Source organism: Geotrypetes seraphini, chromosome 1 (genome assembly GCF_902459505.1).
Source record: "Geotrypetes seraphini chromosome 1, aGeoSer1.1, whole genome shotgun sequence".
In the NCBI taxonomy this organism is placed as follows: Eukaryota; Metazoa; Chordata; class Amphibia; order Gymnophiona; family Dermophiidae; genus Geotrypetes; species Geotrypetes seraphini.
In genome coordinates, this window is record NC_047084.1 from 104310344 (window position 1) to 104327285 (window position 16942).

The 16942-nt window shown below is 43.8% G+C and overlaps 1 protein-coding gene across 4 annotated transcripts in view; it reads left to right on the top strand.

Moving 5' to 3' along the window:
- CELF4 (CUGBP Elav-like family member 4) overlaps positions 1-16942 on the top strand; it is a 2081001-nt gene that overhangs the window by 2035290 nt on the left and 28769 nt on the right. The gene's annotated exons all lie outside the window — the stretch shown is intronic.

The following is a 16942-nucleotide window of genomic DNA, read 5'->3' on the forward strand; positions in this document are numbered from 1 at the left end:
GATTATTTTTTTTCCCGCAGCTAGCCAGTAGTTCATGCAGTAATGGGGTTACTCTTTCTAATTTAATCTATCTTTGATTTTTAAACGGATTCATCCCAATAGGAGGGCTTGACTCACTTAATAAAATATTAATAAAATTATACAGAAGATTTGAGCAGAGACTACGGGACTCTTCTATCAAACTGCACTAGCAGTTTTTAGCGTAGAGAACCGCGCTGAATGGCCCGCGTTGTTCCCGACGCTCATAGGAACTATCAGAAGACTGAGAGCATCTTCACCGCATGATCTGGGGAAGAGTTCTTTGAGGGGGTTCTCTGAAGTAGCTTTCACAGGCGAAACGCATCAGAACCCTGCTTGAAACTTTTTCACCTTCACTCAACAGAAAGCATGGTGGTTTGAAGCTAATTTACCCTATACGATGGGAGGGATGTTATTAAATGAGAGTACCCAAGAAAGGGACTTGGGGGTAATGGTGGACATGACAATGAAGCCGACGGCACAGTGCGCAGCGGCCGCTAAGAAGGCAAACAGAATGCTAGGCATAATCAAGGAGGGTATTACAACTAGAATGAAAGAAGTTATCCTGCCATTGTATCGGGCGATGGTGCGTCCGCATCTGGAGTACTGCGTCCAATATTGGCCGCCGTACCTTAAGAAGGTCTTAGCGTTACTCGAGACGGTTCAGAGGAGAGCGATGTCTCTGATAAAGAGGATGGAAAACTTTTCATACGCTGAGATATTGGAGAAACTGGGTCTCTTTCCCTGGAGAAGACTTATAGGGGATATGATAGAGACTTACAAGATCATGAAGGACAGAGAGAGTAGCGAGGAAGAGAAAGAGAGAGAGAAAGGGAGTCAGAGAGAAATAGAGAGAGAGATAGAAAGAAAGAAAGAAAGAAAGAAAGAAAGAAAGAGAGAGAGAGAAAGGGAGAGAGAGAAATAGAGAGAGAGAGAAAGATTGGAGAAACTGGGACTCTTTTCCCTGGAGAAGAGGAGAGTTAGAGGGGATATGATAGAGACTTACAAGATCATGAAGGACAGAGAGAGTAGAGAGGGAGAGAAAGAGAGAGAGAGAGAGAGAAAGGGAGACAGAGAGAAATAGAGAGAGAGATAGAAAGAAAGAAAGAAAGAGAGAGAAAGGGAGAGAGACAGAAATAGAGAGAGAAAGAAAGATTGGAGAAACTGGGACTCTTTTCCCTGGAGAAGAGGAGAGTTAGAGGGGATATGATAGAGACTTACAAGATCATGAAGGACAGAGAGAGGGAGAGAAAGGGAGACAGAGAGAAATAGAGAGAGATAGAAAGAAAGAAAGAAAGAAAGAAAGAGAGAGAAAGGGAGAGAGACAGAAATAGAGAGATAGAGAAAGATTGGAGAAACTGGGTCTCTTTTCCCTGGAGAAGAGGAGAGTTAGAGGGGATATGATAGAGACTTACAAGATCATGAAGGACAGAGAGAGTAGAGAGGGAGAGAAAGAGAGAGAGAAAGGGAGACAGAGAGAAATAGAGTGAGAGATAGAAAGAAAGAAAGAAAGAAAGAGAGAGAAAGGGAGAGAGACAGAAATAGAGAGATAGAGAAAGATTGGAGAAACTGGGTCTCTTTTCCCTGGAGAAGAGGAGACTTAGAGAGGATATGATAGAGACTTACAAGATCATGAAGGACAGAGAGAGTAGAGAGGGAGAGAAAGAGAGAGAGAAAGGGAGATAGAGAGAAATAGAGAGAGAGATAGAAAGAAAGAAAGAAAGAAAGAAAGAGAGAGAAAGGGAGAGAGACAGAAATAGAGAGATAGAGAAAGATTGGAGAAACTGGGTCTCTTTTCCCTGGAGAAGAGGAGAGTTAGAGGGGATATGATAGAGACTTACAAGATCATGAAGGGCATAGAGAGAGTAGAGAGGAACAGAAAGAGAGAGAGAAAGGGAGACAGAGAGAAATAGAGAGAGAGATAGAAAGAAAGAAAGAAAGAAAGAGAGAGAAAGGGAGAGAGACAGAAATAGAGAGAGAAAGAAAGATTGGAGAAACTGGGACTCTTTTCCCTGGAGAAGAGGAGAGTTAGAGGGGATATGATAGAGACTTACAAGATCATGAAGGACAGAGAGAGGGAGAGAAAGGGAGACAGAGAGAAATAGAGAGAGATAGAAAGAAAGAAAGAAAGAAAGAAAGAAAGAAAGAAAGAAAGAAAGAAAGAAAGAAAGAAAGAAAGAAAGAAAGAAAGAGAGAGAAAGGGAGAGAGACAGAAAGAGAGAGATAGAGAAAGATTGGAGAAACTGGGTCTCTTTTCCCTGGAGAAGAGGAGAGTTAGAGGGGATATGATAGAGACTTACAAGATCATGAAGGACAGAGAGAGTAGAGAGGGAGAGAAAGAGAGAGAGAAAGGGAGACAGAGAGAAATAGAGTGAGAGATAGAAAGAAAGAAAGAAAGAAAGAGAGAGAAAGGGAGAGAGACAGAAATAGAGAGATAGAGAAAGATTGGAGAAACTGGGTCTCTTTTCCCTGGAGAAGAGGAGACTTAGAGAGGATATGATAGAGACTTACAAGATCATGAAGGACAGAGAGAGTAGAGAGGGAGAGAAAGAGAGAGAGAAAGGGAGATAGAGAGAAATAGAGAGAGAGATAGAAAGAAAGAAAGAAAGAAAGAAAGAGAGAGAAAGGGAGAGAGACAGAAATAGAGAGATAGAGAAAGATTGGAGAAACTGGGTCTCTTTTCCCTGGAGAAGAGGAGAGTTAGAGGGGATATGATAGAGACTTACAAGATCATGAAGGGCATAGAGAGAGTAGAGAGGAACAGAAAGAGAGAGAGAAAGGGAGACAGAGAGAAATAGAGAGTACTGCACCCAATATTGTTCGCCGTAACTTAAGAAGGACATAGCGTTACTCGAGAGGGTTCAGAGGAGAGCGACGCATCTGATAAAGGGGATGGAAAACCTTTCATACGCTGAGAGATTGGAGAAACTGGGTCTCTTTTCTCTGGAGAAGAGGAGACTTAGAGGGGATATGATAGAGACTTACAAGATCATGAAGGGCATAGAGAGAGTAGAGAGGAACAGAAAGAGAGAGAGAAAGGGAGACAGAGAGAAATAGAGAGTACTGCACCCAATATTGGTCGCCGTACCTTAAGAAGGACATGGCGTTACACGAGAGGGTTCAGAGGAGAGCGACGCATCTGATAAAGGGGATGGAAAACCTTTCATACGCTGAGAGATTGGAGAAACTGGGTCTCTTTTCTCTGGAGAAGAGGAGACTTAGAGGGAATATGATAGAGACTTACAAGATCATGAAGGGCATAGAGAGAGTAGAGAGGGACAGATTCTTCAAACTTTCAAAAAATAAAAGAACAAGAGGGCATTCGGAAAAGTTGAAAGGGGACAGTTTCAAAACGAATGCTAGGAAGTTCTTCTTTTCCCAACGTGTAGTGGACACCTGGAATGCGCTTCCAGAGGATGTAATAGGGCAGAGTACGGTACTGGGGTTTAAGAAAGGATTGGACAACTTCCTGCTGGAAAAGGGAACAGAGGGGTGTAGATAGAGGATTACTGCACAGGTCCTGGACCTGTTGGGCCGCCGCGTGAGCGGACTGCTGTGCTCGATGGACCTCAGGTCTGACCCACGGAGGCATTTCTTATGTTCTTATGCTTATGTTATTTTCTCCCCCCCCCCCTTTTATTTTTTTTCCAAAACCACAAAAGCGGTTTTTAGCGCAGGCTGGGAACCACGCAGAGCATTCAGCACCGGCCTGCACTAAAAACCTCTTCTGTAGTTTTGGGAAAGGAGGGGTTATTTATTTTCAGTATTTATATACCACTTATAGCCTAAGTGGTTTACATTCAGGTACTCAAATCATTTTTCTCTGTCTGTCCACACTCCACCCAATGTACCTGGGGCAATGGGGGGGTTAAGTGACTTGCCCAGGGTCACAAGGAGCAGTGTGGATCTATCTAATGTACCTGGGGCAATGGGGGGATTAAGTGACTTGCCCAGGGTCACAAGGAGCAGTGTGGATCTATCTAATGTACCTGGGGCAATGGGGGGATTAAGTGACTTGCCCAGGGTCACAAGGAGCAGTGTGGATCTATCTAATGTACCTGGGGCAATGGGGGGATTAAGTGACTTGCCCAGGGTCACAAGGAGCAGCATGAGATTTGAACCCACAACCTCAGGGTGCTGAGGCTGTAACTCTAACCACTGTGCCACACACTGCATAAAATTAATATTTTATGTTATGTTATCCAAGTCTTATATTCCGCTATATCCTCTTTCAAATTCAAAGCAGGTTCCGGTCTAAGAGACCAGTCATATCTGGGATCATACATTCTACAATGACATAAGGTTATTAATTCCTATTGGGAAGACTCCATAATTTTATAAAGAATTTAATCAGGTTAGTAAACACCAATATAACCAAAGGAGTCATCAAAAGGTCCGTTAAATTAAATTTCCTTACATGAAGGGAAATGAATAGGCAGATTACCATGAAAATACAATAATCTATTCTAAAATGAGAAATTTAGCAGTGCACATATATAAGCTGGGAAAATCAATATCAAAAGCAAACTCTCTGTTTCTTGAGGGTAGAATGAAAGTTACTAAATCATGAACAGAAAATGTTGCCCTCCAGGAAATTCAATACCAGACACTGATCTACTTGTAGATTTCACAAAAAAGACATGGGGGAAGCCACTGCTTGCCCTGGATCGGTAGCATAGAATGTTGCTACTGTTTGGGATTCTGGAATCTTTTGTTACTCTTTGGGATTCCGGAATCTTGCAATTCTTTAGGATTCTGAATGGGATATTGTTACTCCTTGGGGTTTTGGCTAGGTACTAGTGATTTGGATTGGCCACAGTGAGAACGGGCTATTGGGCTTGATGGACCATTGGTCTGACCCAGTAAGACTATTCTTATGTTTTTATGTTCTTTGAAGCACACTTAGTAGATTGTAACCACCACTAGAGCCGCAAAGCAGGACTCATCAATGCCCCTAGTGGCTACAGCCAAAATTGTGCAGGTGTGTGACCCAGAAAGGAGTCACCCTGCAGGGACTGCAATAATATATATAAAAAAAATCAATCCACAAAGTTCTAGGTTTCAGTTCCCAAAGATAATTTAATGTCTGAATGTTTTAAGAAAAGAAAAACAAAATGGCCAAGCAAAAACACAAGGTAATTTGCAAAACAAAACTTCAGAGGAAAACCGTGTATAGAGATCAGGATTTCTCCACACAAACCACTTAATTCTCACTGTGGTTTTACCCTCCAAACAGCTTCCAGAAAAAACAGCTTTCAAAAATCCCTCCCAGTTGGTGACAAACTTCTCCCCAGAAAGGCACTCTCAGCTTCCTACCAAAATGAGCTGAGAAAAAAAACAAAACAGTAGAGCAAAACCCCACAGTTCCGGCAGTCAATGAAACAAGCTGGGAAAAAAAACACCCTCAGCCAAAAAGCAAAACAAGAACTCATAGTTCTCCACTCTGTCCTTGCAAATGGTTGCCTTATGCCACTTCCCTCTTCTTGGAGCTCCACAACACTCGCTAGCCTGTGTTGCAAATGGTGGTGTGGAACCAGCTTCTTCCACACCCAGGTCTAAGGCATTACCCAGCTTGAGCCTGGAACTTTCCCTTTGGGAAGAGACCTGTGTCTTCCCCCCTCACATCTCCTGCAAAGTGCAAACTACTGGCTTTTCATGAGGGGAGCCACCCTGCTCTGACTGAGCCTGCTCTCATCTGGGTCTCTCTCTGACTCCCCCGGTGGCCACTAGGAGAACAACAGGGACCAAGGCAGGCACAGAGCCTGACTGCTCACAAGATCCAGACCTTTGCATTAGTTGTAAGTTGGAGGGGAAGACACTGGGGCATCGTTAGATTTGAGAGTGGAAGTATTGTTCTGAATTATTGGGCTCTGTGGGCGAGGGGGATGAGGAGGATTAGAAAGAGGAGCAATTGGGGTCCTCAAGACATGCTACTACTATTTAACACTTCTATAGCACTGAAGGGCGTACTCAGCGCTGTATATTTTGACATCAAATAGACAGTCCCTGCTTGGAAGAGCTTACAATCTAACTTGGACAGACAGATATAACATAGAGGGTTGGGGGATGCAGAACCCAAGGTGAGAAGAGTTGGGAATTGAAAGCACTCTCAAAGAGGTGAGCTTTTCACCTGGACTTGAACACTGACAGAGTCGGAGCCCGCCGTAGGGATTCAGGCAGCTTGTTCCATGCAAACGGCGCAGCAAGATAGAAAGGACAGAGTCTGGGGTTGGCAGAGGAGGAGAAGGCCATAGACAGCGTTCACGAGCAGGCCTGTCCCTGGAAGTAGAATGAAGGGTTCCAGAGCAGGCTTGCTGTTTGACGCGGTGTGGTGGCTGCCCGAAGATTTAAGCAAACGCCGGAAGAAGAAGGGGCAGGAGGGCCAAAACCACAGCAACCAAGAATTGGGGGGGGGGAGGCCATGGCTCCTGTGGCCTCCCCCGCCCCGACGCCAATGTGGTGCATTATGAGACATGCAGCACTGATTTCAGTGGGTAGAATAATGGACTACAAATAAGACCTACCCCGAAAATAAGCTCTAGCATGATTTTCGGGGTAGGTCCTAATATAAGCCCTACCCCAAAATAAGCCCTAGTTAAAAAGCAGCGTGACTCGGCCCCCATCCAACCTGCGCGTGCCCCGGATGCTGTCTCCGTCACCGACAGGGAGCGGGAAAAGCAATTAGAGCAGCCACACAGAAGTTTCCCTGCAGCTGCTGAACGTCCCTCCAACCTGCGCATGTCCCGGTTATTGTTTCCACCGCCGACAGGGAGCGGGACAAGCAATTTGATCAGCTGTTGCCATCCTGCTGCACCATATTCTCGGATGCTTCACATGTTCCCGTTTTACCGCTAAGCCGGTTTGAATAGAGGAGAAGGGAGTTGGCTGCTTCTGCACTACAGCTAGACCCAGGTAGGATACAGGACAGAATGATTGAATAAGGAGAGGGAGGTATATAAGATATTTAAATAACAGCCAGAATAAAATGTACAAGACTCAAAGAACAATGAGAGAATGTAGGTTGTTGTTGATGGAAAAATAGCAAAACCTCTGTGGAAATAGTGATGTTACTTAAAATGTACAATTTGATAATCCACATAAAATATATCTCGTACCTAAACCATTGAGAGGTGTGGACCCAACACGGTCCGGATTTCGACAATGCTGTCTTCCTCAGGAGTCCCTACAAGTCCTGATATGAAAACATGTGGATTAAACACTGAAAACCTTGGAAAAAAAATTGGAAAAGTTGGGATAACTTAAATTATAGTTTCTGGTGGGAATCCTTATGTCAGATTTATAAGTTTGGAAGACTTATAAATCTTACAGAGGGAACACCGTTGCAAATTCAAGGAAATTTGGGGCCCGTTAACAAAATATTGTAAGTTATGAATTATTCATATTATTTCCCTTTGATTCATGAAAGATTGTTATACACATCCAGGAGGGGAGGGGGGAGGGTTAGGGTGGGGGAGGGAGGGATTTTAATAGCTGTATATTATTTGTTTATCTGTTTGCACTATGTATTGGATTTACAAATGAATAAAGAATTTATTAAAACAAAAAAAACCCTGAAAACCTCCGCGCAGAGTTACGACTCAGTATCGTTTTCAGTGTTTAATCCACATGTTTTCATGTAGAGACTTTTAGGGACCTCTGAGGACGACAGCATTGTCGAAACCCGGACCGTGTTGGGTCCACACCTCTCAATGGTTTAGGTACGAGATATATTTTATGTGGATTATCAAATTATACATTTTAAGTAAAGCCTGCATCTTGAGCATCACCAGCTCCACAGAGGTTTCGTTTTCGCTGGATTATGCATTTTCTGCGGGATTAAGGGTCAATCTTTTGCTTGTTTTCATGGAAAAAAAAAGACATCCCCCGAAAATAAGCCCTAGTGTGTTTTGGGGGTCCAAAATTATTATAAGACAGTGTCTTATTTTCGGGGAAATACGGTATACTGTTTTGGGATATCAGTTTAAAATCAGAACTGGCCAAAAGGTCGTCTTCCTGGAATGGGTAACTTGGCAGTTCTAAGGTTCTAAAATTTTATAACCCGTGTGTGTGGCGCAGTGGTTAAAGCGACAGCCTCACCACCCTGGGGTTGTGGGTTCAAACCCACGCTGCTCCTTGTGACCTTGGACAAGTCACTTAATCCCCCCATTGCCCCAGGTACATTAGGTAGATTGTGAGCCCACCAGGACAGAGAGGGAAAAAATGCTTAAGTACCTGAATAAATTCATGTAAACCATTTCTCCAGGTTTAGAAAGCCCCGACCTCCTGGCCCTATCTGGAGGGCCTCTGAGCATGCGCGGATGATGTCATACGCATCTGCGCATGCTTGGAGGCCCTCCAGATGTGGCCTAGAGGTTGGAAAAGAAAGACGAGGCTTTGTGGGGGGTGGGGCTGAAGGCAGAATGGGGTGGGGTTAGGGGCAGAACAGGGCAGGGCTGTATATTCAGATTTCTCTATGGGAAAATTTGGTAACCCTATCCATTATAGTTCATATACAATATTAGGGTAAACCAGTAAAAATTGTGCCTAGATCAAAGCCACGTTAGGATCAGATGTACTGATTAGTGCTTAAAGTGTGTAACTAAACTGGGTACTGTACTCCTGTGGTCTCAGATTTTTCTCCCAATTCTGAGCTCCCTTGGGAGAATGGTATAGAAAATTGAATAAATAAATATGCATAAGTATAAACCCCACCATGAGATTAAGAGCTGAATGTTGGCATTTATACACATAATTATAATATGAATGAGCAAAGGAGATGGTTTGGATAGGCTGGAGTGAGCTTCAGGAGCAGCTCCAGTAGCTGGAAACTAAGGACAGCACCGGGTAGACTTCTAAGGTCTATGGCCCAGAAATAGTAAAGGAAAAAGGCATTTTAATTTAATCATGAAATTGTGATTACAGGGCAGACTGGATGGACCATTCAGGTATTTTTATCTTCCGTCATTTACTATGTTACTAAGGGCCGACTCCACCTTCAGACTGCCCACAAAACAGCCACTTTTCAGTTCTGTGGTCAAAGCCCCATAAATTTTATTTATTCAATTTTCTCTACCGTTCTCCCAGGGGAATTTATTCAGGTACTCAAGCATTTTTCCTTCTCTGTCCCAGAGGGCTCACAATCTGTCTAATGTACCTGGGGGCAATGGGGGGGGGGATTAAGTGACTTGCCCAAGGTCATGAGGAACAGCGTAGGTTTGAACCCACAACCTCAGAGTGCTGAGGCTGTAGAGTTAACCACTGCACCACTCTAGAAATTAAAATGTAGTAAAAGTGAGCCAAGTATAGGACAATGAAGCCATTGTGACATCACTGATGAGGTTGGCTCTTAGACATTGGTGGAATGAAGCATTATGACATCACAATATCAGCTCTGGTGATTATCAGAGGATGAAACCTTTCATGCTATTTATTCAATTTTCTGTACTGTTCTCCCAGGGGAGCTCAGAACAGTTTACATGAATTTATTCAGGTACTCAAGCATTTTTCCCTCTCTGTCCTGGCGGGCTCACAATCTATCTAACATACCTGGGGCAATGGGGGGATTAAAACTTGGATGTCAAACAACAAACTTCAACTAAACGCCTCTAAAACAGAACTCTTATGGATCAGGAAAAAAAGCACCAAATTCACACGTCCTACCCTAGCATGGGACTCCACTCTACTAACGGCAACAGATCAGGTACGCAGCCTAGGAATAACCTTAGATGGACACCTATCCCTATCTGCCCACATATCCCAAGTAATCTCCACCTCCTTCTACTACCTCCGCCAACTGAAAAGGATCAAACCCTACATCTCCACACCTGACCTCGCCAGAAAGGATTACTGTAACTCCCTATTTAATGGACTAACCAAAAATAATCTCAAACGCCTCCAACGTGTCCAAAATGCAGCTATCCGCCTCCTACACAACCTCAACTACCATGATCCCGTCTCCCCAGCACTCCGCGCTGAACACTGGCTCCCAATTAGCCAGCGCTGTGCTTTCAAGGCCCTAGCAGTAGCCCACAAGAGAATTTATGCCACCACCCCCTCCTACATAAAATCCAAGCTTCCCATCTATACCCCCACTCGCACCCTCCGCTCAAAATCGGAAATACGCCTATGCATTCCCCCTGGAAGGTCCCTCCTCTCAGAAACTGCCCGCAAACGATCCTACAGCCACTTCATCCCACATCTCTGGAATCAACTCCCCCCCCCCCCCAACTCAGGCAACAGAACTCTTTATTGACATTCCGTAAAATGGTAAAGACCCTCCTCTTCAACTAAAGGTCTCCCTCAGTCTACACCCCCCTTAAACCCCACCTCTCTCTTCTCTCCCCTATTTAACTTCTCCCAAAATTTCAGTATAGTCCTCTCTTAGTCTGTACTCTGATAAATTGTCTGTACTCTGAAAAATTGTTTGTACTCTGATAAATACTGCACAGTCTTGTATGTCCAAGCATCTAAACCTATTGTACATCTTATTTGTCTAATTACTTTGTGTATGTTTACTTGTAGACTGTTCTGAGCTACTGGGATGACGGGATATAAATCTAAATAAATAAATAAATAAAAGTGACTTGCCCAGGGACACAAGGAGCGTGGGTTTGAACCCACAACCACAGGGTACTGAGGCTGTAGCTTTAACCACTGCGCCACAGAAAACCTGATTAACATGACATAAAGTGTTCAAGTTTGGTTGAAATGTTTTTGTTTGTATCTCACAAACTATCTAATGTACCTGGGGCAATGGGGGGATTAAGTGACTTGCCCAGGGTGCTGAGGCTGTAGCTTTAACCACTATGCCACACTCTCCCCAAAGTAGGGCCACTCAGATCACTTTGAGGCTCATTATCAAAAAGATGGCAAAAGCTAGTCAAAATGTCCAAGTCTTTTTGGTCATTTTTAGGGGCATAATCAAAAGAGAAAAAAGGTCCCCAAAAGCGCTTCAAGCAGCACCTGGACATTTTGCTTGCAAAAACGTCCACATGCCTATTTATCTAGCAGGATGTTTCCCCCACTATGCGTCCAAGGATCGAGGGGGAGTGTAAATAGGCGAGCTTTGGCCAGGCTTAGACTTGGACGTTTACTAGCTATAACCGAACATTTCTTAAGACGTCCTGGATGGAATTTAGACTTTTGGGGCTAGACCTGTTTTAGAAGCATCTAAGTGCCAAAAACTGACCGGATGACCACTGGATATAACAATGTATGACCTCCCCCACACTCCCTCACTGCTCACTAACCCCCTCCCCCCCCCCCCCCCGAAAGATCTGAATGAGAGTGCATACCTGTCAACAGCGGCACTTGGTATGGGAAAGCTTACTAGAGCATCATAGTCACCTGGAGGATGGGCTGATGAAAAAAGGGAAAGAACAAAAAGATTGTGGAACAGAAGATCAGATGGGTGACGGGATAATCGCGCGCCAGACGCCATCGCACCAACAATCCAGCGCCAACAATTCGGCGCAAGACAGAAGCGCGCGGGGGAAAAAGTAATTTTTAAAGAGCTCCGACTGGGGGTTTGTGGTGGCAAACCCCCCCAACACTTTATTGGTTAGTGTTTGCGCTGCCGTTGTGGGGGGGAGGGGGTGAAACCCCCTACATTATAGAGAAAACGGAACTTTTCCCAAAAAAAATCAGAAAAAGTTCCGTTTTCGCTATAATGGAGGTTTCCAAACCCCCCCCCCCCGAATCCCCCTCCATCAGCAGCGTGAACACTAACCTATAAAGTGGGGGGGTTGCCACCCCAAACCCCCGTTGGACCTCTTTAAACATTACTTTTTCCCCCGCGCGCTTCTGAATTGCGCCGATTGTCAGCACGCTGAAGTCTTGCGCGCCACTGTCTATGAACCGATCAGATGTACCAGTTTGTAGTTTAATAAGCGTCCAAATAGCTTAAAAACAATCCACAAAGGATGTATGTGGTCACAAGTGATCCACAAGATTTTAAAAAAAAAACACATACAGGGGCATAATTAAAAGAAACATCTAAATCCGATTTGGAAGTTGGGCACTAATCACCCAAAGTCGGCAGCAGCAAAATGTCCATTCTCGAAAAGTACGTCTAAAATTTTTTTTTTTTTTTTTTTTTAATCATCTATCTGTACGTCCAGGTGTTTGATCGTCCACACCACCACTACGTCTATCTTTATACCACATTCTCGACCAAAATTTCATCCAAGTCCCAAACACCCAGAACAAGACCTGATGGACTGGCCACCCAGACATGGCAACAGAGCAGAGAGGCACCTTAGAGGGCACTGCTGTGAACTTCACAAAAAGGGTGCCGGATAAACATCTCACCGGAACTCCCTCATAGGTCATGGTGAGCCCCCAAAACCCACTATACCCACCTGTCTACCACCCCAATAGCCCTTATGGCTGCAGGTGGCAACTATATGGCAGTAGAGTAAGGTTGGGGTTTTTTTTTGGGCGGGCTCACATTTTCCACCATGAATGGTTAAAGTGGCTTATGGGCCTGGGTCCTCCTCTCTATGGTTTACTAGCCCACCTCCCAGACTACTTAAGCCACCTCTGGGCAGCTCTACTATGCTTTTCAATGCCAGGTTCTGATGTTCCGGAGGCAGGTATGTACGTTTTTATTCTGAATTATGTGGGGGCCCAATGGGATCAGGGAACATGGCGGAAGTGTGTGGTGACCCGTCAATTGAGCGCAGGACAAAAGCGCTCTGACAAAGTTGCACCAACAATCGCGCGCAGGATGTATGCATGCCGCCAGTCCCGCCGCTTTAAACCCATTACATTAGTGCTGTGAGAAGGGCGTGGTAGGGAATCCCACCCACTACATGTATGAGTCCTTGCGCTCCCGTTGGAAGGGGACCCCCCCCCCACTACACTGAAAAACTCCCAAAATCCGACAATTTTACGGAAAACAGAACTTTTAAGTGTACTTGGGGGGGTTCACCCCTCCAAACCATCTCCCAATGGGAGTGCGAGGACTTCTATATGTACTGGGGGGCTTCCTCCCCCCATACCCCCCTTCACAGCAGTAACGTTACTGGTTTAAAGTGGCAGGACCGGCGGCGCGCATACACCCTGTATGCAATTGGTGACCCGTCTCTGTCGGCGCACCAATATCCGGCACACTGTAATTACGGAACCAAGTGTGTGTAGGTCTTTACTTTGTCTCCACAGTAGTTACCTGGTAATTTTGGATACCTTTTGGGTACTTATACCTATTTTTACATCGTCTAACTCAAAACGTATAACTTTCGTCTAGGCAGTCTCGTCAAACATTCAATTATCCCTGCGAGATGACTAAGTCTAGGTCGGCCCACATCCTGCCCTAACCCCTCCTCCAAAAACGCTCCCTTTAGCTCTGGACACACAGCGGGATTCAGAGGCCTAAAATGTCCCTGGATATGTCTAAAAAGCCATTTCGATGATTGGCACTTGGACGACCTGTCTTTTAGATTGTCCAACTACCGACTTGGGTGGGTTTTTAGACATATTTAAGTTTCAATTATGAGCCCCATAATGTATAAAATACAAAAGACCCAAGAGTGGTCTTTTTTTTTTTTTTTAATCTATTCATTTTTAAACTTATAATAAGTGTCTTATGGGATCCTTGGCTGTCTTAAATATAAAAAACATAAAAGTCACAAAAAAATCCTAATTAAGAGGCTACGTACAAACAGCCCAGCACATATGCCTCCAATGTAGTGGACCATAGAGAGAGGGACCCAGGCTCATAAGCCACTCTAACCACAACATCTATGGAGTTAAGTATGAGCCCATCAAAACCCTGCTCTACTGCAATATACAGTAGATGCCACCTGCAGCCATAAAGGCAATTGGGGTGGTAGACAGGTGGGTATTGTAGACATTAGGCCTCCTGAGGTCTCTGATCTCTGTATTTCCTCTGAATATCTACTTATTGTATTTCGCTGAATGTCCAGCACTCTTGATTGTAAACCGCCTAGAAGTCGCAAGATTGTGGCAGTATAGAAAAATAAAGTTATTATTATTATTATTATTATTAGGGGAGTTGAGTGGCTCACTCTAAATTATAAGGAGGTCATGGTGAGATGTACTTCTGGCACCATTTATATGAAGTTCACAGCAGTGCCTTCTAAGGTGTTCCACATCTCTGTTGGGATGTCTGTGTGGCTAGTCCATTACAAGGCTGTCCCCTCCTACGTCCAAATACAGGTCATTTGTTCGTTTCCAACTCGGATGCTTTTTGGATTGAAAATGGAGTATAACTTTGGACGTTTGGTGGCTTAGCTGTCCCATCAGCTTGAACATCCAAGTAGACGATCTTACAAAAAAAAAATTTAATTTGGACGTCTAGCAGTTTGCTTTTCGAAAATGGCCATTTTGGATGTTTCCAGCTTTGGACATTTTGCAGGAAACGTCCAAAGTCGGTCTTTGACGTCCTTTCAAAAATGGCCCTCTTTGTCTCCAGTGTGTCTAAATCTTATGTGAGCTTGTTAGAGGTGGGTTTTGGGTGGGATTAGGGCAGGTTTAGCATTTAAACATTTTACAGTGATAATAAAATATTTCACAATTTGGGCACAATTTGAATGCTTCGGGCTAGACCTGTTTTTAAAACGAATAAGGGCTAAAAAAGTACCCAAACTGACCACATGACCACTGGAGGGCTGAAAATATGACCCCCACACACTCCCACCAGTGACCCGCTCCCTCACTCACCTCAAATATCTGCATGAAACAGTACATATCTGTCTCTATAACAGCCACAGATACTATGGCCATTCCTAGTAGACCTGCAAATTTCAAGTTTCAAGTTTATTTAAAATTTCTTATACATTACATTAGTGATTTCTATTCCGCCTTTACCTTGTGGTTCAAGGCGGATTACACAAGAGTTGTTATTGTAATAAGGACATATTGTTAAGACATTAAGAAGTACTTAAGGAATAGTTTGAGTATCTTCTAATTTGTTAATGAGTAGTTGGAATTGGAGGAGGAGTTCAAAGCCTGTTTGGATGTGTTATATTGGTTTTATGTATTTTTTGAAGAGTAGGGTTTTTGTTTCTTTTTTGAAGGTTTCGTAGTCTGTGGTCGAAGTCAGTTTATACCACCCAATCCGTCTTCTAGGCGGTGTACAAATTTGTAAAAACAAAGGACAAACTTTAGCTAAAATAAAAGTTTGAAGTGACACTACGTCACCAAACTATAACTCTAAAAACTTTTATAAAAACTATTAAAAACACAGACAAACAAGAACATAGGGTAAAAGTAAAAGAAAACAATTAAGGAAAAAACAAGAGGGAGGGCTGCTTTAAGTTCAGTAGTAGGTCGCTGGAGTAGCCTGGTGGACAGTGCAGTGGACTGCAGGGAAAGGGATCTAGGTCCATATGCCACCCTAACTAGTACCCTCGTGGTGAAAAGTGTGAGCCCACCAAAAACCCACTGTACTAACATAGAGGTGACACCTGCAGGCATAAGGGCTATTGGGGTGGTAGACAGGTAGGTCCAGTAGGTATTGGGGGAGTTTTGGAGGGCTTACCTTATAATATACAGAAGTTAAGGTTAGATGTGTATCTGACACCTTTAATGTGAAGTTCATAGCATTGCCCCCCAAGGTGATCTGCTGGCATGTTTTTGTGGCCAGTCTAATAAAAATGCTGGTCCCTCCTCCATACAAATGGCTTGTTTTGGACATTTTTAATTTGGACCTTTATTTCGATATTGGCAAAAAAAATGTAGATGTCTAGCTGGGCCATTTTTGGAAAAAAAAAAAAAAAAGAGATCTTGTGAGTTTGAAAATAGACATTTTCTCTGAAAAGGATTAGGTCCCAATTCCTGCCCCATACTTTCTCTGTCTCTGTCATTTGAAAGTCAGATGCATCTGGGGACATATTGTAGAGGCAAGAAATGATCTCCAAACATGTCCAATTTTATTATGAGCTTCACATTCCTTTTATATTATTCTAAATGAATCAGTGTTGTCAGCATGTGTCAGCATGTGACGTAAATACAAACCATATATGAACACAGATCACATGAAACTTTAAAGAAAATAACAAGCATTTTTACTAGCTAGAGACTGAAGTCCACAGAGGGTGCTGTGGTCAGCAGAGCTTATCTTATCTAAAGCTGTTTGCAAATACGGCTTATAAAAACAATTGAATTCACTTCACAACAAGTTAACACACATATCTTTTCAAACATCAGAGAAGGAAAAACAAACAGAGTCTGGATTTACAGCTTTAAACAACATATGCCTAAGGAAAATTACCAAGGTTCATGATACATGTCCCTTCATTCTCCACCTGATTTTTGGACGTTTTTCTGAAAATGTCCAAAGTCGGACTTAGATGTCATATTGAAAATGCCTCTCTTTTAATATCAAATGGCCTGTTTTCTCATTGAAAGACTTCTGGGTACATGGAATAGACTCTCACATGAAGTGGTTTCAAATGTTACATAGAAATAGGGTTACCAGATTTTCGGGAACGAAAATCTAGACCCACGGTCCTGCCTCCTTGACCTGTTTGCCCGTTGGGCATGATGTCACCGCGTTGCATCTGCGTATGCGCATATGCCGTCCCGACGTTGCTCGTTGCTAGAAGCTTTTCAAAACCTGGACAAAATGCTGGGTTTTGAAAAGCCGTCAGGACGCCCAGACATGTCCTTGAAAAGGAGGACGTGTCCGGAGAAATCCGGATGTCTGGTACCCCTACATAGAAACAGCCCTGTGATGTTTGGTATTCTGTCTATAAACAGGAAAGAGATGACCCCAATCTCTGGTATGTCTCCTTGAACACCGGTAGTATGAAGAACACAATTGTTGAGAAGCATACACAATTACGTGGATTTGTAGCCGCCAAAAAAAGTGCTATAATCGGGGGGGGGGGGGGGGGGGGCGGGAGGAGGGAAGTGGCGATCAAGGGGGGGAAGGGGGAAGTGGCAATCAAGCATCCCTCTC